This window comes from Equus asinus, chromosome 4 (assembly GCF_041296235.1).
Source record: "Equus asinus isolate D_3611 breed Donkey chromosome 4, EquAss-T2T_v2, whole genome shotgun sequence".
Taxonomy (NCBI): domain Eukaryota; kingdom Metazoa; phylum Chordata; class Mammalia; order Perissodactyla; family Equidae; genus Equus; species Equus asinus.
Window position 1 is genome coordinate 48086153 of NC_091793.1, and position 22420 is coordinate 48108572.

Sequence of the window (22420 nt, forward strand, 5' to 3'; positions counted from 1 at the left end):
CTTTCACTCAGTCTCACTTGAAAATTACACAGTGGACTTAAGAAAGCAGTGGTATATTTAGATGGGTGGGTATTCCCAACTAGGTGCTTCAGTGTCACAAACACTCTTTTCTGCCCAGATTCAGTCCCAAAGATAAATGGAAACTATGACTACCCGTGCTCTGATTTTGATCCTAATACTAACAAAATAACATTTGGCCTGGGCTGACACCTCCTTTCACTAGATCTGAAAAGATAAGTTCAAAGAAAGATATCCAGAGTAATGTTTTCTCTGAATCATCCAATCTGACTCCCAATGAAATCAGAAATCTTGTCTCTTAAAATGTCTGGCCCAGTGGAGTAGTGGTTAACTTCACGTGCTCCACTTTGGCTGCCCAGGGTTTGCAGGTTCAGATCCTAGGCAAGGACCTACACACCACTCTTCAAGCCAAGCTATGGTGACGCCTCACATACAAAATAGAGGGAGATTGGCACAGATGTTAGCTCAGCAACAATCTTCCTCAAGCAAAAAGAGGAAGATTGGCAATGGATGTGAGCTCACGGCCAATCTTCCTCCCAAAAAAAAAGTTCATTTCCATATCAGATGGCTTGTTTGTTAAAAAAAAAAAAAATGGACCAAGGGAAAACCATTGCGTGCCTCCTGGGTCCAATTTGCTTATTTACCAACACACTACAAGGAAGAAAGCATTAGGGGTAGTAACCAAATTTGGAGTTACTAAAAGAAAATTTCACAAGAATAGTCCCTCCAACCTGCTCCCTTAGAGGTTAAGTGCATTTCTTCAGTCTACTCTTTTGTCTGTACTTATGAAACCAGTTAGAGCCATTTCCTTTCCTGAATAAATTCCAGCTCTTAAGATAGATGTTTTACAAACATCAAGGGAGTTGGAAACAAACACTCCCTCTTAGCACGCCTTTCCTGTTCACACTTGTGCTTTCAGAAGGCGGCAAGCTTTGCCAAAACTCAGGAGGCGCATAATGATTTTTCTTTTCCCTCAGATCACAGTAGATATAAACCAAAGCTGGTAGTAAGAATCAAGGATTTCATAGTAATAAAATAAATATATCTATATATCTATAGTAAATATATAGTATTTATACATATAGTGTGTCTGTGTAAATATACATATGTATATGCATAGTAACCATATCTCTACAATTCCTGTGATAATGCAGACGATGCAAAGTTTAAGTGATGGGAAGAAGGGCACTATAGAAACTGTATTTGTTCTTTAAAATTTGTGAATACATAATATAATGTAAAAAATATAAAAGCAACTGTTAAACATTAATGTGGCACTTATTTTAAAACACTCACAAATAAACTTAAGAATAAGAAAGCTTCTGTGTTGAAATCTCTAGTTTTCAATTAAACCCAAAAAGGAAGTTATAGGGAGAAACAGGATATTTTAATAGCAGAGGGATTATTTTTCTGTAATAGGCAGTATTTACAAAACCATGGCAAAGACACTTCGATTCTAGTTCTAACTTTTCCGCTAACGAGCTGAGTGACCTGGAATCTCATTTACTTTCTTTAGACCTTACATTCCTTATCTTTAGCGGGAGTCCATTATCCTCACCAGTCTCTAAGTTCCTTAATAAGTTGAAGACTCTCTCATTCTAGATTAATCAGAGAAGGACTTTTTCCCACTAGTTTTATTGAGTGGTTTGTAAAAAGAAATGCCTATTCTGATAAGCAAGCAAGGAAAATAAAGGAATTTATAAGAGTCTACTCAGAATCACTTAAGGGTCTTATTTCCTAAGCCAAGTAACTGGAAATATGTTATGTTGATTTAATTTTGACAAAAATATACTCTTCAGTATCTAAGGGGAAGAAAATTTTAGCTGATAAAAAAGAATTCAAAGAGCTTTAAGGCTTCAACCAATTCTTACCAATCATTTTACTGATTTTAAGTATTTGATTCTAGCATATGGATTAAATTGTATGAGAGTATAAACAGGTCAAATATTAAGCCAGTAAAGCCTTGAGAAAAAATAACTCAGGTTTTTACTTGCCCTCAGTTGCATATAATTAAATTATCCCCAAATGTGGAAAGATTTTCCTGACCCTTACATATATTAAAAAACATATCAAAGTATCAGGTCTTTTTGTCCTTCTTCATTGCTATTATTAAAATATTTAATTGGAAAAAGACTTCCTATAGATGAAAATCAAGACGTGTGGTGAATAATTTTATTACTGCTTAAGAAACATTCTAGTTATGTAATTTTAAGTGGGTGTGCACTTCAGAATCTATGTATCCAAACTCCTCAATTTATAGATTGAATAAAAGAAGCATATTGAAGTAGAGTGACTTATCCAAAATCAAACAGATATTTAGTGACTAGGCGAGGTTAAAATATGGGTCTACTTACACATAGAGCTCTGCTGTTTTCACTACTTTGTTGTTCCCAAGGTTTTACAAATTGGTCAGAGAAAAGCAGTTTCCATGGTCCGATACGTATGGAAAACACTGAATTCCTAATCTTCTTCTCAGATATTAACTAGGCACTTTAGCAAAAAAAGGTTTCATGTACTTGGTGTTGTCCAATTCAATGTCCCCACTCTTCCTCTGTTATACATTGTCACTGTATTGTCTGTATATATTTAATACATTACTACAATTGCTATGACATCCTTAGAATATTTGCCTCAATCTAGAGTCGAATTTTGTCCTAAAACATATAAACTAAAAGAGCTACATTATTTTACTAATATTCATCAATAGATGCTTGGATAAAATATGTGGAAATGGATTCAAAGGATGCTAGTCCAGGAAAGGAAGAACATAAATTTAGATCAGGCCAAAGATATATATACTGTTAGACACTTATCAGGAATTCTGGGTTGAATATATTAGAGGAATTGAGCATACTTCTAACATTTGTTCAAATGGCTGCATGAAACTTGAATTCATCCATGGCCTTGGATTAATAATTGAGGTTCTAGAACTTCTTTGGTAAAACAGAGGAAAGAATTCAAAAACTTAGAAAGATAAGATTGGTGATATGGATTTACTGTATAAGACCTAGTCATTCGTCCTCTAGATGGCTCAGAACACTTCCTTTATCAAAGCATCGAGACATGCATCGGGGAGGGAAGCATCAACTTGCTTGGAAACTGCAGAGTTGGCTGTCCTCTGTAGAACAGACCTTCATGAGGTGAGACGCTGCCATTGAAATGGGCTCCCTGATTCTGATGGGTGTGATGGAATCCCAGAATGACAACAGCAGTGCTTAACCCTCAGAGACAAGGCAAGTGTGGTTACTGTAAAAAGGAATCTATTACAGAGACAAGGAAAGGCAGTTACTGTTACATGGTACTATGATAAAGAGTATGACTGCACTTTTTGACGTTTGACTGCCAACAGCTTTTAAGCCCTCCCTTTCTGTTTCCTTTCTGTCCTACATCTAGGCATGCGACAAGAAAGCCTGGTGCTCCCTCCTTTGGTGCCAGAGGAAGTTCAAACCACACAAACACTGACCAAACTGGACCTGCTTGTACCTGCTCTGCTCTCACCAGGAGTCCCTTGTGTGAATAATAAAATTTCTCTCAAATTCTCTTGGTGTGTAGAACCTTATCAGACTCAACATCTTACCTATTAATTGGGAAGATGTCCATCCCATCTTTACGGAGTGATCACAAAATAAATATGATCTACCCTGATCTTTGGTGATGGCTAATTCAAGTTGGGGTCTGTGTCAGACAGACCCTGAGGTGACCCAAATAATTCTCACTTCCTGGTGTTCAGGGCTTTGTGTAGTCCCTTCCCCTTGAGTGTGGGTGGGGCCTGTGACTTGCTTCCAACCAATAGAGTATGGCAAAGGTAATGGATGTCTCTTTGATGATTACACATTACGTAACTAAGGTTATGTGACATCATTCCCATTACAAAAATATATGTACACACTCTGACTTATACTACAGTATAGGTATGGTACACCATACTCACCTAAACTGTGCCCAGACTCCTAACCCATGAAACTGTAAAATAATTGATGTGTGTTGTTTCAAATGGCTAAGTTTGTGGCAATCTGTTGTGCGATAATAGAAAACTAGAACAGAATTTCTAAGACCGAAACAGATGGGTAGCATTTAAAAAAGGGGAGGAGGGTTGTATGATCTGAACAAACAAACAGACAAAAAGTCTAGGTTTAGGAAGGTGAGGCCTCATTAGATTTCACCTTTGAACAATCTTAGCCCTTTATCCAAATCTTGTTTCTCTGCCATTGCATATCACCCTTGAATAAAAGTGATTCTGGCTACACAAGAGGAAGAATTCAGTAACTCCACCACAAATAATGTGGCATCACTGGTCAGTCTAGCAAACTACGTGGGTCAGGTGATTAAAGCAGTTTTGAAACTCATTTCTCTTCATAACAGATTACGTGACTCTGAAAACCACCCCATAATTTTTCCCCAATACCTGAGTGCTTGGTTGGAGTAGACCTGCTCAGCAATTGGAAGGTTTACCGTCTTGACTCTCTGATCCATTGAGTGTGAGCCATTGCAATTAGAAGAGCCAGATATAAGTCCACGGAAGTGCCACTTTCTACCAAAATACATATTTTTTTAAAAGTATAGAATCCACAATGAAATCAAATATAGTGTCCCTATGAATGACAGCATCTTAGAAGATGCAGATGATTTCTAGCATATCTATATTTAACTCACTTGTTTGGCCTGTCAGAGGACGGATGGATCTTTGAGAGTTCCAATCAATTTTCATAAACAGAATTACAATCCATTTTAACAAACTTAACCATTTCGTGACTCCAATTTTAGCTGCTCCTATTTCAGGTTTAGTCTCTTTACTCAAAACAGCCCTGGGAGCCTGGCAGGCAGCTACGTATCAGAAAAAATGTTTTCTTCCCTATCTCAATAAACATAGAATATCAGAATCAGTTTACTTTCACCTGGCCGAGACCGCGGGACACTTCCACTGTCTTATCTCAGAACTATGTCCACTCTCTTGAGCTTTGTCATAATTTAGTCCTCGGGGACTACTATCACCTTACTGATTAGCTACATTGATAATGTCTTGCTCATTGGATCTAATGATCAAGAAGTACCCTAAATATCATGACAAAGACAACATATTACAGGCTTGGGAAAAAGAGAAAAAAATCTCACAGAGGATGTAACAATTTGTCCTCATCGAAATAAAAATATTCTAGGTGTGGATTTGCCTCGCCAGCCCGCCAGGCTCTTGCCACTATCAACAACCAAGGATTTAATGAATGCCTTATTCATCTTCATGGTTTCCTACAAAAGATTGCATCTGACCCTGGGACTATGTCATACTTATGGCAAGTATGCCAATAGGCTGATGCCCTAAAGACTCATGGTGGTAACATACACCTCAACACCCCAGAGCAGTTGGGGTTCAAGATCTTACTGATTAATCAGTTACAGCAACTGGGAGATAACCCCTTGTGCGGTTGGGTGCTTTCCTATATGCTGCAATTTGCTCTGAAGTAGTTATCAATTTATGATAGAGTTATTGACTCAGCAAGAATACGTGGAACTTAAAATTAAGAGGTAGAAATAAGAGTACTACTTCTCACTATTGCACCCAATAAGGCCAGCAAGCAATTCTGTTTCCTGTCTACAGGACTCCGGGCAGGTTAAGCTTGAGGTTTCAGAAATCTGACTATCTCCCGGGGACTTAGCAATTATTCCACTGAACTAGAATTTGAGACCGCTGCCTTGTCATTTTGAGATCCACGTGCCAACAAATCAATGACCAAGAAAAGGAGATGACTGTAGTGCCTGGTGGGTTCAATTCTGAATATCATAAAGAAAAAACATTACTGTCACAAAATGGGGAGTCATGGGACAGTTTATATTTGACACTTCCTAAATTTGCCATGACCAGTATTAAAAGCTAACAAGAGACTACAGCAATCCAATGTAGATCAGAAAGAGCTCAGATACAAGAGGAATGCAGAGAAGTGTCCCCACACCAGGGAAAATAACCAAAACTATCTAAGGTATTAGCTAATAATAAATGGTTCATAGAATGAGTCATGGAAAAGGAACCCAATTACAGCCTCATGACCAGTTATAAAAATGAGGATGGAAATAACTACCTACAGTTTCATTCACACAAAAACGTTCTTCTATATACATATACATTGTATTAGATATGGTAATGATAGGTAACTTTATAATTTTCTCCTTTTGTTAAAGATACCAAGGTAAGACAGTAAATAAACTGCAGAGGTAATGAACATTACCCACTCTGATACAATGGTAGAGAGATACAATGACTGATGTGCTCTGTGTAGGAAGGGGTAAATGCATCGTCCTTTGTACAAGGGAAAGTTTCATTGCGTTAATCAAGAGCACTTGATTACTGATTTTGCTGTTCTGAAGATTTAGAGTAGATAAAGGAGCGTATGTGGATGAATGCTGAAAAGTCAAAGAAATAGACCATGCTGGATACTATCCATTGGTCAATGGTGTTTACCTGCACATTTTCTACCTCCCTCTGCATGTCTTCTATACTGCAGAATTGGGCATTTTCACCTCTACTTACAGCCCTAGAATCTAGATGTAAATTTGCTTCTGCCGACTAGAAGTACTCAGGACTCATTTAGAAGGCAGAAATAAGGCAGAAACCATCATTCTGCTGCAGGTTCTCCTAGGAAGTAAGGTAGTAGAGACATGAGGATTAAGGGGGGTTTATGACGGTGCAGCACCAGCCTCCTGATCCCCGTGTTAGACACATTGCAATGTGGTCTTGAAATCAATAGCTCCCACTGGATCCAGCTCCTCTAGTGCATGCAACAATTTTTTAAACAGTATTACTTAAGCACAGTATTTTCTAAGTAGATTATTACAATCCTTTCTGCTTAATATTTCTAGACTGTTCCAAGTTTAAGAAGACTATAAATTGTTCTTAATCTGATAAATAATGCATTCAAAAAGGAAAAAAATAACTACAAGAAACCTATGCTCAATGGTGAAATATTGCAAACTTTCCCTTGAGATCGGGAACTAATAAAGATACCAACCACTATCAACTCTATTTGATATTGTACTAAAATTCCTAACTAGTGCAATAAGATAATAGAAAGAAATAAAAGGCATAGGATCAGAAAGGAAGAAATAAAATGTCATTATTCACAGATAACGTGATTTAAAAGAATCTACAGAAATTTTATTTCGAAAGAGTCTACAGAATAAACAGGTGAATTTAACAAAGTCTTTGTGTACAAGGTCAATATAAAATAATCAATTGTATTTCTATATACCAACAATAAATAGAAAATAGAATTTTAAATATCTTTTTACCATAGCATCAAAAGACATCAAATACCTTAGAATGTCTAATGATATATGTGCAAAACATTTTTTGAAAGTTAAATATAAAAATAGAACCACTGCTGTTTTTTCTCTCCCATACACCTGTAAGTTCCTGTTTTTTCTCTTCTGTACATCGATAAGTTCCTGGGAATAGCGGCTAGGGCGTTCATACTTGTATTCCCTCAGGATCTGGCACAGTGCCTGGCATACATTAGGTATTCAAACAGATGAAACACATTTAAACATACAGAATTTTATATTATTTTAACCCTTATTTTCAATCCCTATAGGATACGATACTTATATTGAAATCTGACATCTCATATCCCTTCATCATCTTCCATTCTAAAGAGTGACATCACAGGGAAAGACATGGATCTAGTCAAGGAGAAAATAAAAGTGTTTTAAGAGAAAGGCAGTCCACAGCACCTGGTAAAGTGAGCTTGAAGTAGGCGTAAGAAGGAGCATAATTCTCCAAATTTTAAATTTAAATTTCTCATTGCTCCATAGGAAATAAATTGCACATTAAAAAACATCTGCTTTAGCAGCTTTTATGTAAATTACATATCTGTTTCCTAATTATTTTAGACTGCTACCTTTGATTAAATACAGTAGGTTCAGAAAATAATATAACTCCTGAGATTGCTTTTCATCTTAAATCCACTGTCAAAAAGATAGTGAGCCGAATTGACTGACAACTTAAATGCTGAGCTATTCTAGTAAGATATTTGTAACCAAAAATTTCAGATATCCTGTTGCATAGAACCCACTGAGATGACTTCATGAGAAAAGTGTTAGCTTTCTAAAAACATTAAATATTGGAAATGCCTAGAAATTTAAGAGCAGAGCTGTGGTTGTCCCCTTGGACAGAGGGAACCCTCCATTTCTTCTAATAGCTATGAGGTCTGGAGTAACCAACCTCTGACATAAATAATACTATTAGCACATATCATTGTGTTCACTCCTCCGTCATAAATGCATAGTGACCCCACTAGGCAATGTCCCCACTAGAGACACTAGTCCACCTGATATCTGTTTTATTCATTTTTTTATCTATGGTATCCAGAAGATGGTAAAATCTCAAAAAATTTTTGATGAATGAAAGAATGAATGCCATATCTTTATTGTTTAGCACAAGTTATGCAAGGCGGTAAAATCCAATAATAATATTTTCTCCAGAAAATTATTGTGTGGGGCCATACAGTTTATATCGTTGAAAATTCCAAAAAAAAATAGCAAATATAAAATCTATTTCTTTTGCATCTAAACTTATCTTAGCTCATAATCTCCCATTTCTGCCTGATTTTAGAAAATTTAATCTTACAAATGAAAAAAATTCTTCAGTCTCATTTGGTTTAAAACTATGTTTTTATGGCTTTTTAGTCACTTTAGGGTTCTCCCAGCACTCCTTCATCTTGCCTTTTCCCCAGATGGCATCTAGATTTGGAATAAGCCTATATCAATTTCTTGCATCAGGAGAGGAACATACATTGTGGAAATCAATGAAGACTACCCAAATAAGAACTAGCAAAGACTATTTATTCAGAGTTTGCTCTAGCAAAGGAGTCAGCTATCATCATGCACAATTGTCAGACTCAAAGACAGACCTGAGTGGAAAGCTTTATAGTTGAAAAAAGGAAGGCTTCAGGTTTGCTGTGATTGGACATTGTTGGCATGGGGAAGCTGCAGGTGGGCTAACTAGAAGCGAGTGTCCTGTGTGATTTGTTAGGGGAGCATTATTTGGCTTCTTCCTAGGTTGGAAGTGGGGGGCAGGGTGTGAAAATTAGGGAAGCTGGTCATTATTGACCCAAGTCTTAACCTTTTTGGGGCTGATTGCTACTGAGGTTGTGGTTTGGCTTCCTGGATTGCTGGCTGCAGAGGTTGTGGATCAGAGATCTATTTTTATACACTGTCTGGTCATTGTCCATTTGTATGTGCTATATTCTACATTTAACCCAGGATGGTATTCTGCCATTTCTGGCCTCTGCTGAGTTGCTTTCTGTTATCCTGTGTGTTGGGTTAAGGCATCTGCCGTGGCTGAAAATATGTATGTTTGCTGTAGCCACATAAGCTCCAGTTCTCAGAAACAAGGGTATTGTGAGGTTTCTTCCAGGCATCCAGCCCTCCTAGCCATTCCTGGACCCCTCTGAAGGGTAGCAATGGGATGTGGAGTAGGATTCTATAATGGTGCTCTCAGACACGCTAGATTCTGGCCTTCTAAACAAGGCTTCCTCATGTCCAGGTCACACCAAGATTAGCCAGACAATAGTTCTGTGTGCTAAAGAAGTTGGCTCCCCCATTACACTTTTTGTCATCCTACTTCTCTCCAGAATTTAACATAGAAAATGGGACGCCCCATCTTTTCTTAAAACCCGTTGCCAATAAACTCCAGTTACTTTTCCTCTGATTATCATTTTTTAATGGAAAAGGGGGTCTTTTATACCCTTGAAATGTTTCCCGTTCTAAGGTTTATGGAGTATATTCTAAGCTCTGGGTTCTCTAGGATTTGGTGCTAGAAGTTTAAAGCAAACGTTTTGGAACTAAAACTGGGCCAACAAACATATCTTCTCCCAGCAGATAGTGGCATCTCCATACAATTGAACACCAGGACTCTGTGAAAGGCCTTTTCTAGAGCTTTCCAGCAATCTTCTTAAGAGCTCAAAAGCCAAGAGCTTTTTTGTTGGCTCTTTAGTGTTCCTATATGAAGATAGTGAAGAGAAAGCCATCGTTCCCTCATTACTGCTTGAATGGCACTGAGGGAAGGATGGCAGGCTGGAGAGGCTATTGCATGGGAAAAGGAGAAGAGGTTAGAAAAAAGAATTGAGAAAAGTAGTACATTTAAAATTTTTCTCTTATCTCTTTAAAGCACTATTTTTGTATATGCTTTCACATACATTGACTAATGTGATTCTCAAATAGTCCCACATAGAAATATGGCAACCATTTGTACCAATAAAGAGAAAGGTCCAATGACTTAACCAAAGGTCCCACCACTTAAAAATAGCAAAGGAAAGATTAAAATTCCAGGGAAAGCTTTTCCCCTCTAACAAACTCAGGATATATAATAGGAGTACACAGTCATAAAAGAGGCTTGTGTTACAGCCATTTCTTAATAATGGGTTTACAAAGCTTTTCGTTCATTAAATACCCAATATTCTTTGCCTACTTCTGCAATGAGCACACTTTCCAGAATAAAGTAGAATCTGAAAGGGAAATGGATTCTGATTATCAAGAGAGAATCCTGAGGGTAATCAAATTGGCATTGTACTGTTTTTTAAAACTCCAGGTGCAAATGGATGTTTGATATTTATAATATTTAATTTTATCTTTAAAAATTTCTCAGCCACTTGCCTTTGAACAGATGTAGTACTGTTCAAAATAATTCTTTTCTAAATTTATGTCTCTTGTTATCTTTCTTTTAGAAAGTGAGATGAAGAGCTATGCAACAACAGTTTCAGAATTTAATTTGTATTTTAAGGGTTTTTTCTATGAAAATCTTTAACCACTCTTATAGAAGCCATTAAAAATAAATGCAAACTAAGTTGATAATTATATAACATCTTTTCTTCTGTTAAGTTAGCAGATTTTTTAAATGATAATATTTAATGTTGGGAGAGGAAGGTGAGTCAGGATCTAATGTAAACTGTGATTGGAAGTGTAAATTGGTATAACCTGTAGAAAACATTTTACGTTTCAGTGGAAAACTGTATCCTCTGTAGAACATTCCTCTAGATTATCATATGCTAACCCTGTCATTGTCTTGAAGTTATTTTGCAGCTCTTTGTAAGCTGTAGGTAGCCAGTATAGATATATATGTAAATACCATCCTCTGTGCTAGTAATTGTGATTGGCTTACCTCCTCCATGAAAAACCAATGTTGTCTCCATTTTCTATTCATCTAGACATTCCTTTACTCCACATAAATTTGTGCTATTTTGACTTTTCCTTTGAAATGGTAATAACATTTGCCTAATCCCTCATTTCTTATAAATAAAATAAATTATTTAACACATATTCATTTTACATCTGTGTGAAAGTCATGATTTTATCTTTTTCTGAAAATTATCTTGTTTGTTTCCTGAGGAAGATTCACCCTGAGCTAACATCTCTGCCAATCTTCCCCTATTTTTTAGTATGTGGGCCTCCAGCACAGCATGGCTGCTAACAGAACAGTGTAGGTCTACACTCGGGAACCAAACCTGGGTCATCAAAGTAGAGTGCACTAGGCCACCCTGAAAATTATCTGTTAACAAACGTTTCTGAAAAATTATTTGGGAGGCCGGTCCCATGGCCAAGTGGTTAAAGTTCCACATGTTCTGCTTTGGCGGCCCAGGTTCATGGATTCAGATCCCCAGTGCAGACCTGCTCCACTTGTCAGCCATGCTGTGGAGACATCCCACATACAAAGTGGAGGAAGATTGGCCCAGATGTTAGCTGACGACTAATCTTCCTCAAGCAACAAAAAGAGGAGGATTGGCAATGGATGTTAGCTCTAGGCAAATCTTCCTCACAGACACACACAAAAAATTGTCAGTAGTAAACAAGTCATAAACATCTTCAGATTACATGCTTAAATAATTTCACATCTAGGAATTTGTCCTAAAGATGAAGTGAGAGATATATTTGCAATGATATTGATTTCAACATTATTTATTAAAAAAATTTTATTTTAGGAATATTTATTTAAAAATCAGAAAAATTATTAAATAAATTTTCATTGTGCATAAAAATAATAAAATTTGTGAACTATTAATAAATAAATCCAGCAAAGTTAAAGGATATAAAGTCAACATACAAGAATTAATCACATTTCTTTACACTGACAAGGAACCATCCTAAACAAAAATTAAGAAGATGCATTTACAATAGCATCAAAAAAATAAAATAAGAATAAAATTAAGCAAGGCGATAAAAGACTTGTACACTGAAAACCATAAAATGTTGCTGCAAGAATTTAAAGAAGATGGAATAAATGGAAAGACATTCACGTGCATGAATTGGCAGACTTAATACCCTAGATATCAATACCACCCAAAGCAACCTACAGATTTAACATAATTCCTATCAAAATCCCAGTGGCATGTTTAGCAGAAGTAGAAAACTCTATCCTAAAATTTATATGGATTCTAAAGGGACCCTGAATAGCCAAAACAGTCTTGAAAAAAACGAAATAGTTGAAGGTCTCACATTTCCTGATTTCAAAACTTATTACAAAGCTATAGTCATCAGAGCAGTGTAATACTGGCATAAAGACAGATATGTAAACTAATGGAACAGAACAAGAGCCCAGAAATAAACTCCCACATAGTCAAATGATTTTCAACGAGGGTGCCAAGACTATTCAATAAGGAAAGGAGAGTCTTTCCTGAAAAGACCAAACAGAAAATATTTTTCCTGAAAAGAAAATATTTGCAAGTCACATATATGAAAGAGTTAATGTCCAGAATGTATAAAAAATTCCCACAACTCAATAATAGAACAAGCAAATAACCTAATTAAAAAATAGGGAGAGGACTTGAATAGCCATTTCTCCAAAGAAGATATACAAATGGCCAATAAACACAAGAATAGATGCACAACATCACTAATCATTAGGGAAATGCAAATCAAAACCACAATGAGATACCACCTCATAGTCATTTGGATGCCTACTATTAAAAAAAACAACCAGAAAATTGGTGAGGATATGGAGAAATTGGAACACTTGCACATTGTTGGCAGGAATGTAAAATGGTACAACCATTATAGAAAACAGTATGACAGTTCCTCAAGAAATTAAAAATAAAATTACCATGTGAGCCAGAAATTCTAGGGTCTTGAGGAAATATTTGTACATCCATATGCATAACAGCACTATTCGCATCATCCAAAAGGAGGAAACAACCCAAGTGTCTATCAGCAGATGAATGGGTTAAAAAAATGTAGTGTATATATGAAATAGAATATCATTCAGCCTTAAAAAGGAAAGAATTCTAACACACACTACAATGTGGATGAACCTTGAGGACATTATGCAAAGTACAATAAGCCAGTCATGAAAAGACAAGTACTGTGTGATTCTACTTATATAAGATACCTAGAGCAGTTAAATTCATGGAGATGGAAAGTATAATAGTGGTTGCCAGGGGCTGGGGGCACAGAGTAAAACAGGGAGTTACTGTTAAATAGGTACAGAGTTTAGGTTTTGCGAGGTGAAAAGAGTCCTGGAAATGGATGGCGGTGATGTTTGCAAAACAACGTAAATATACTAAATACCACTAAGCTGTGCACTTAAAAATGATTAAGATGGTGAATTTTATGTTATGTGTATTTTACCACAATTAAATTCTTTTTAAAAAAGCAAACTATTGATTAAGTATTATCTAATCTCATTTCATCCTTATACTCCCTCTGAGAGGTAAGCTATTTTAGTACTGTGTAACGCAGTTGTTAAGAGCACAGGCTATGGAGGCCAACTGCCTGAAATATGATCCTGGTATCACCGTTTTCTAACTCTAGATATTCAAGCAATTAGTAATTTATCTATGCCTCAGATTCTTTCATTGTCAAAAGAGGAAAATTTATTTAATATATGTGAAGCACTTAGATCAAGGAGGTAAATAACACACATTCAATAAAGATGAACCATTATTATCTCAGGAATTGGATAACTTGTCCAAAATCATACAGCTCGGAGATTGTGAAGCCACAATGTGAATCCAGATGTGTTAGACTCCAAAAGCCAAGATTTTCATCAAGTGAAACAACATCTCAGGTGAATGTAGTCATTAAAATGATGTTTTAAAAAATTTGTAATAGGAGTATGTTCGTGTGTGTGTATCACTCATGTGAATTCCTATTTGATACATATTCACACACTCTTAGAATGTTAAATGGCAAAAAGCAAGAAACAACACAACACGTACAGAATGATCTCATTTTTAATTTGTATATATTTTTATATATATTCTTACAGTAAAAAAAATGTTAATGGTAGCTAATGGATGATGAGATTGCCAGTAATATTTTTCAGGACTTTGCAAAATTTTTACAATATGCATGCAACTCTTTTATATCAAAAAAATAGAGGAATTAAAATTCCTATTCAGATGAATAATTTTCAGTAAAAGACACATTAATGAAATATAAAAGTTTATATAGAAAACAGCTCAGATGGTGTGATGAAGTACCCTTCCACAATATATAGAAGCCCCCACAGAAAAACTTGATCTAGCTCATTATAATTAGCTTGCATTCTTTAATTTACTCTTTACAATATTTCCGTTTCACATATGGTAACATATTGCATGGAAACAATTAAATGACAATGCATAATTATTAATATTCGTAATGGATTAACCTCAGGTTTTTTAGTTCCATCTTCAAGAAATTATAGAAATTCTTCTCGATCGTTTAACTGGAAAGCTCACATAAAAAGCAGGTGGATTTAATGTTGAGTAGTTTTTTTGTTGATGTTTTTGGGTTTGTCCTTGTGTTTAGAGCAGAGCAAGAAGACCTCGGACGCCTTTATCTGGCTATTCCTCCTTTGAAGGAGTCATCAGGGTGGATGCGTAGACACTGATTGTACCTCCAAAGTCGAGTGGTCATTGTTTGAGTCAGGGAAGTAAAAAGCCTGTGGTTTGCAATCATTGTCTGTATACTCCTCTGAGGCACAGATTACCTCCAGTAAGTAACCATGGTTGCATAGTCAGAAGAAAGAAGCTAAGATATGGAAATCAGTAAGGAAGGAAAGCTGATGTTTCACTTTAAGGTCTTTTGTATCTTCTGAATTTTGTAACATGTACAGGTATTATCAATCTTTTTTTAAAAGGATAATAATTAAGATGTTTAAAATTTTGAAAAAATGTCATTGCCTGCATCACGCCAGAAAAGGAATTTTTATGGTTCAAAATCTTTAGCACTTAATTTTATCAGATGCACAGCATATTTCTTCATGATATATGTGAAAATAGTTTGTTGACATAATAACTAATTACAAACTATGATATAGTGATTATATGTTAATACCAGTCAAGTTGATTTTAAATTATATCATTTAATTAAGAGTTGCCTGGCTCTTATAGAAACAGATCTGAGTTAAGTACAAAGAACACAGACATATAATATGTAATTTCCAACTTCAAGAAACATGTATTCTGATTGGAGAAAAAGACATGTATACTAATCCAGATTAAAGTATGTACTAACACAATGATTAACTAATACGCATTAGGCAATATTCTAGGTGCTTTAAATGTTTTTCTTATTTAACCATCACAATAAACCTATGAGATTAAATACTGTTATTAGCTCTAAAGTCCAGATGGGGAAATGAAGGCATAGAAAGTATAAATAACTTGATAGTGAAGGTCACAGAATGAGTAAGTAGTGGAGAAAATATGGATCCAAATTTGGATCTAAAGACAACACTTAACTACTAAGCTAGAGCTCCCTCCTGCCTTCTGAGATGCACACGTTAGTTGGAGTCTCCCTGCCACAGGACAGGTGACTACGATTCCCTCCATGCTTCCAGATCTGCGCCCCTGGTAAGTCAAGAAGTGTTGCAGTTAATTTTTTAATATCCAGAGGTTTAGGTTCCTGTGATTCCCTCTGATTCTGGGCTCAAATATGTCCTTTTTTTTTTTTTTTTTTTGCTTCTAAGTTTACAAGGATGTAAAACTCACTCTCGAGTTAAGACAAAAAATTGTCTATGATCAATTTCAATGAGTTAATCTTTAATGAAGTGTGGGGACTGGTCTCGGCCACCCCAAGATATGTCTCTTTGGCATGATGATTATTTGAGGCTCGTTACTTTGCAGACAGGAAAGCAAGTGAAAAGTAGAATTTGCTTGCTCTTTGTAAGAGACATTTACATTGTAAAGGAACTCTCCATCTGTAAAGATATCTCCCTCTCTACCAGGAAGATGACCTTATCTCTAGAAACTCTTAATCAATGCGGAAGGTAAGGACTTAAATCTGCATTTGTTTATTGTGCTTGTCTGGTAACCTCCTGTAACTGCCCCCCCCCCCACCCCCAACATCCTCCTTTGTCTCTAGCTGGATATGATATTTATTTAAGTGGTGGTTTCAGCCATGGATACATTGACAAATAGAAATGGCAAGCAATAGGATATATTGGAGTACATGAGGAAGCCATTTGGTGTAAACCTAATTCGGCCTGACTTTGCTTTTTTTCCCAAAAGAGCCTGATTGTGGCCATTGAGCATGCATTGTATATCTGCTTTAAACATTTACTATGGCAAGAACAAATGGCCTTAAGATAAAGGTGCAACTTCCCTCCCCCTCCCAACGTTGACATTTCCTTAACGATTAAGCATCTTTCCTTAGGCTAGGAACTGATTGGGAACCTTTGGGAAGAAAGGCCCCGGGCCACGGTCCTCATAAAGCTTTGTTTAATTTTCTCTTGCTATTCTGTCTCATGTGAATTTAATTCGTTCTCCGGCCAGACGAATCCAGAGATGGTAGAGGAAATGTCTTCCTCCTCTACAGAAGCCATAGGTAGGAATCTCAGAGAATGCAGTGTACAACATAACACTATTTTCCCTTTTCTCTCAACTCCCCTCATTCATCTTTCCCTTTACCCCCTTTGCCCCACGTGGTCATCAAGCCATTTTTACTACGAAATATTGTGCTTTCCCAAGAATTCTTATCATCAAAATTACCTTTATTCTGTTTTCCATACAATGTAAAACAACAATGCAGAAGTTATTAACATGTGTTGAACAAATATTTATGAGGTATCTACTCTTGGCAAGGTCAGATATATCTGTTCTCCCAAGGCATTTAGAGTTTGCTTGGAGAAGAAAGATAATAAACAATCAAAACAATAAAAGAAAGATATCATAGAGTGACCAGGGCTTTGCAAAAATTACAGCAGGCTTCAACCCAGACTGTAAATTGGGGGGCGAGGTAAAATCTCTGTTGGAAGACAACATTTGAACTGAGAACCCAAGGAAAGAAGGCGTCAGCCAGATCAGGCAGAGGGAGAAGCTATCCCAAAGTCCTAATGTGATAAGAACTATTGTGTGTACTAGGAACAGAAAGAAGGTCAGAGAACAGAAAAAGCTTCAGAGAACCAGAACCACTAGGAATGATACAGCAAAAGGGATCTTAATGCAATTGTGTGAGCTGGTAAACAGTTTGTCTAACTGTTGCTTCTTTGTCTAGCACTAAGCTTGAGGTCATTAGAGCAGGCATTTGAAAGAAGACAAGATGGGCATAGAGTCATGGTAAAAAAGGACAAACTAGAACTCATGAGCATGAGCAAGGATGAGCTAGAAAGTACAAGGATGAGCTGATTAAGCTGTGGCACCAGAATCTGTCTCTACATTGACCTTCTGAGCATAAATATGGCTGCTGCTTCACTTCTATCTTCCAAGTCTCCCACAAATTTCCCTTGTGGCCAATGCTAACCCAGAACCATATAGGAAAGATGTAGGGGAGTGTAGGGGAGGAAGACATTTCCTCTACCTAATGTGGGTTCATCTGGCCGGAGAACAAATTAAATTCACATGAGACAGAACAGCAAGAGAAAATTAAACAAAGCTTTATGAGGACCATGGCCCGGGGCCTTTCTTCCCGAAGGAAGAAAGAGCACTGAAGAAGTGAGGTATACAGAGGGGTTATATACCCCCAAACAGGATATTTCACATATGGTTGAAATGTCCCTCCCACAACAGTCACAAGATTGCCCTGTCGGCACAGCGCTTAATGGACACAGCAGGTAGTGGGTCTGCTATCTTGGAGGGCATAGCAGGAGGCAAGTCTAGTGTCTCAAGCTGGGTGGTTACAGCTGAGCGCAGCAATCGGTTCCTAGCCTAAGGAAAGATGCTTAATCCTTAAAGGAATGCCAACTTTGGGAAGGGGAGGGAAGTCAGTTACAGGAGGTTACCAGACAAGCATGATAAACAAATGCAGATTTAAGTCCTTGACTTCCCCATTGATGAAGAGGTTCTAGAGACAAGGTCATCTCCCCTTCTTCCTGGGAGGAGGGAGAGATCTTCACAGATGGAGAGTTCCATTACAATGTAAATGTCTCTTGCAAAAGGGTAAGTAAATTCTACTTTTCAGTTGCTTTTCTGTCTGCAAAGTAGCGAGCCTCAAATAATCATCATGCCAAAGAGACATATCTTGGAGTGGCCAAATCCAGGTCCCCACAAAGAGAATTCTGAGAGACACAGTTCCAAGTAAGTTGACATAGTGCTACGCTATCACAAAAGCATAATGAGAAGTCATTGGATAGTTTGAAGCAGTGGAATGACTAATAATCATTAATGACAAAATAATCTAATTTCTTAAAATCATCACCACGACTATTGTGGTAATAAATCAAGTTGGAAAGAGAGTTCAAATATGGATGCAATAAGGCAAGTTAGAAGTCAAGTCTAGCCAGTGGTGTTCTGGTAAAGGTTTAACAGTCTGCTATGGGAGGAGGAAAGGAGTAGCATGTTCATCAAGTTCTGTTGTATAAAACCTCCCACTGTGGCCAATTTCAAGCTACTGATGGCTTATCCACCAGCTCACAAAATTCCTAAAAATTTAACAATTAGTTCTCATGCACTGGTACCAGTCAGCTCCAGCACACAACCGAGTCTAACTGAGAGATGAGAAAGTCTGGTTGGAAATGAGTCTCTGAGTCTCTGATATTTGAGATTGAAAGAGTAATGGCTCAATATCAGTTCCTCTCTGTGCCCTGAGTAAGCTCAGTTTTCTTGATTCTATCTTTCTTGAGCATGAGACACTGTCCTGGGAGGTTCCTTCAGCATTCCTACAAATAGATCCCCCTTGTAAAATTTCTGCAGGCCTTCTAAATATTGTAAGTTAAATCAGCTTCAACTCAAGCAGGATCTCCCACTAGAGAGGAAGATGAAATGAAGTGTAGAATATTATGTTCAGTCATTGCACATTGACTAGAATTTAGAGGGGAAAAAAATCTGACTCTCAGAGCAACAGACACAACTGGGCTTCTCCCACCTAGCTTTTGAACAAACCTATATTTTGAACTACCTGTGTTTTGAACAAACTAAAGCTTATGCCTTGGTCCAGAGAATGATAATGCAGAGTTGCTCTAACCAACAGGCAGCATCCTTAAGGTAGAAAGAGAAAGTTCCCATTCTGCAAAGAAGAGCAAATATAAACCCTAAACTATTGCTCAAGACACAGGAAAACACTGATACAATAGTGAACATCTCTTCATGAAATGGCATTCATCACTCTTTTTTTCTCTAGGTAGTAAATAAAAGGAATTTATGATTTTTACACTGTCACTGAACAAGTAGAAAAATGAGATATGACTTGTAATTTATATAGCTTATTTAATGTACAGTTCTATCACATTTCTGAGAGTTATAAAAATCTTTCTTTGACTCTGGGACAATAGGCAATACCCAATCACGTGGAGTCCGTGGCTCCTCTTGCCGTCCCTCATGAGCATTGCTATGCTGATGAAGGCTAGATTATTTTAGTGAGTTTTGCAAAGGAAGAGGCCTATTTGAAGGTTCTCAGAAAAGACATAGCATTATTTTTATAAACTGACTTCTTGTTTGAGGTGAATCTTAGTTCTTTCAAGCGGAATACTGTGCAACATACCTTAAGGTTGGAAAAGTCATTAAAAGGACACTTACTTTACCACCCCCATCTAATGTTTGTACTACCTCTGCATTTCTGTGTACTCTTGAACGTCTTCAAAGCAGAGCTACAAACTAAATGCAGGTCTTCTGGTTCCTCACCATTATTTTTTTTTTTGCTATAAGTGTTCATCTACATGTCCTCTACTCCTTAATGGAGTCTCTCTCTCCCTCATACAGGTACATACATACATACATACATACATACAGATATGATTAATAAAGACATGGGAGCATCGATGGTGTCTTTAAAGCCCTAGGCACGTGGAGTTCATCAAGCTATGCTACAATCCTTATAGACTTAAGGTGAATGTGATTGTGGCAGTCTAGCAGTCCCACCAAACTAATTAATTGACGAAGGGGTGAGAATAAAGTAATTAAGATGATGATCTTGATAATTAGCCATCTAGTAATTGAGAATGAGGAGACAAATAGTTAAAGAATGACCAAGGATTGTGAAGTTGCTGAAATTTCTAAGGTCTTTACTTTTGGATACCTCAGAAATCAGTCTATTATAGAATTGGGTTATTGGGCTATGAATGGAAACAGGGTATTCCAGTTACTACAGCTACAAAACAAACCTCCCCAATCTTAATGTGTAAAACAACCCTTTTATTACATTCACAGAATCTGTTGGTCAGGCATTCAGAAAGGGCAGAGCCAGGACAGTTTTCTTTTTTCTTCTTCCTTTTTTATTTTTGTCCCAATATCTGGTGGCTTAGCTAGGAAAACTCAAAGTAACAAAATGGAAAACTGGAGCTAACAAAATGTCTGGGAGCTGAAATCATCTGAAAGTTTGTTAACTCATATATCTGATAGGAAATGCAGGCAGCAGCCTTCAACCTTGACTAGGGCAATTTTGCCTGAATTCTAAGAGCATCAGTCTCAAAAGGACCAGGCAGCAACTTTCTTGCCTTTTATAACCTGGACTCAGAAGCGAGGTGCACATGACTTCTGCTGTAATCACAAGTGCACCCAAATTAAAGGGGGAGAGAACATAGATTCCCCTACTTCTCAGTGGGAGGAGTGCTAAGGATACAGTGTAAGAAAAGCATGTGAATTATACAATTTCTTGCTATCTGCCCTCTGGCTGCCTAAATTCATATATTCACATGCAAAATGTACTCTTGATCCCCTCCAAAATCCCCAAGTCTAATCCAATTATAGAATGAACTTCAAGTTAAGGATCTTATCTAAATTAGGTTCAAGTGCAGATGGAGCTCTTTAAATGTGATACTTGGGTGCAGCTCCTTCAATACCATTTTTCTCAATCTGAAAACTTGTGAACGAAAGTTATCTGTCCTACACACACCCAATACTCAATGGTAGGATATCCGTAAAACGATTGCTACAGACACTTTCATTAAAAGGAGTGAAATAAGAGACATATTGTAAGCATTATGCCATCACAATTTTGAAATCTAGCATGTTTCTTGATTAAACCAAGTCCTACTGCCTAAGAGTTGTTTTCTGTGGCTCTTGCCTTTTCCCTCCAAGCTCCTGGTTCCACCTTCTGGACTCCTGACTTCCCCTTCTGAGTCTTCCTTTCTTTTCTATAAGAAACAGCTCGTGCTTGCAGCTGAGTAGTCCTCTCAGCCTGCTTCTCTTTAGCACAGTGGCTGGGTCCCAAGAGTGAAAGTACCAAGAGAACCAGACAGAAATTGTATCGCCTTTTGTAACCTAACCTTGGAAATCACATAGCATCATTTGTGTTGTAGTCACAGCTCTCCAGACTTCAGAAGAGCAAACATCATAGACCTTACATCTCAATGAAGAAGTATTATAGACAAATTTTCAGAAGAGTATGTGGGATTGGACATAATGACTGTTTCCTCTTCCAACTCCTTCAGGCCTACTGGTGTTAATAGCAACCCACCAAGGCTAGTTTCTTAGTGTTTCGCCATCTTTTCTTTGTTCCCATAACCTTTCCCACTCCTTTGTAAATAGTTCCTTCACTAAACTGTCTTTAAACTCTTTGAGGTACCATCTATTTCTCACCTTGCCCCTGATTGATACAATCAGTCTTGTAGACTTAATTTGGTTCAATATATAATCACTGGGTGCCTATTTGTGCAGGTATGAGATAAATAAAAAGGGGATCGTCTCAGTATTAGTTATCTGTTGTATGTAACAAATTACACCAAAATTTAGTGACTTTAAAAAAATTTAGTATTCTTAGTTTCTGTGAGTAAGGTGTCTGGGGGCAACCTAGGTGAGTCCTTTGGCTCAGGGTGTCTCATAGTCTACAGTCCAGGTGTCAACTGGGGCTGCAGTTATCTCAAGACTTGACCAGGAGAGAATCTGCTCCCAAGCTCACTAATATGTTAATCAGAGGCCATCCTCAGCTTCTTGTCATATGGACCACTTGGTAGGGTAGTTCATACATGACAGCTGGCGATGGCCAGAGAAAGCAAGTGAGAGTAAGAGAGGACAAATTAGACAGAAGGCAGAATCCTTTCGTAGCCCAGTCTCTAAAGTGACATCTC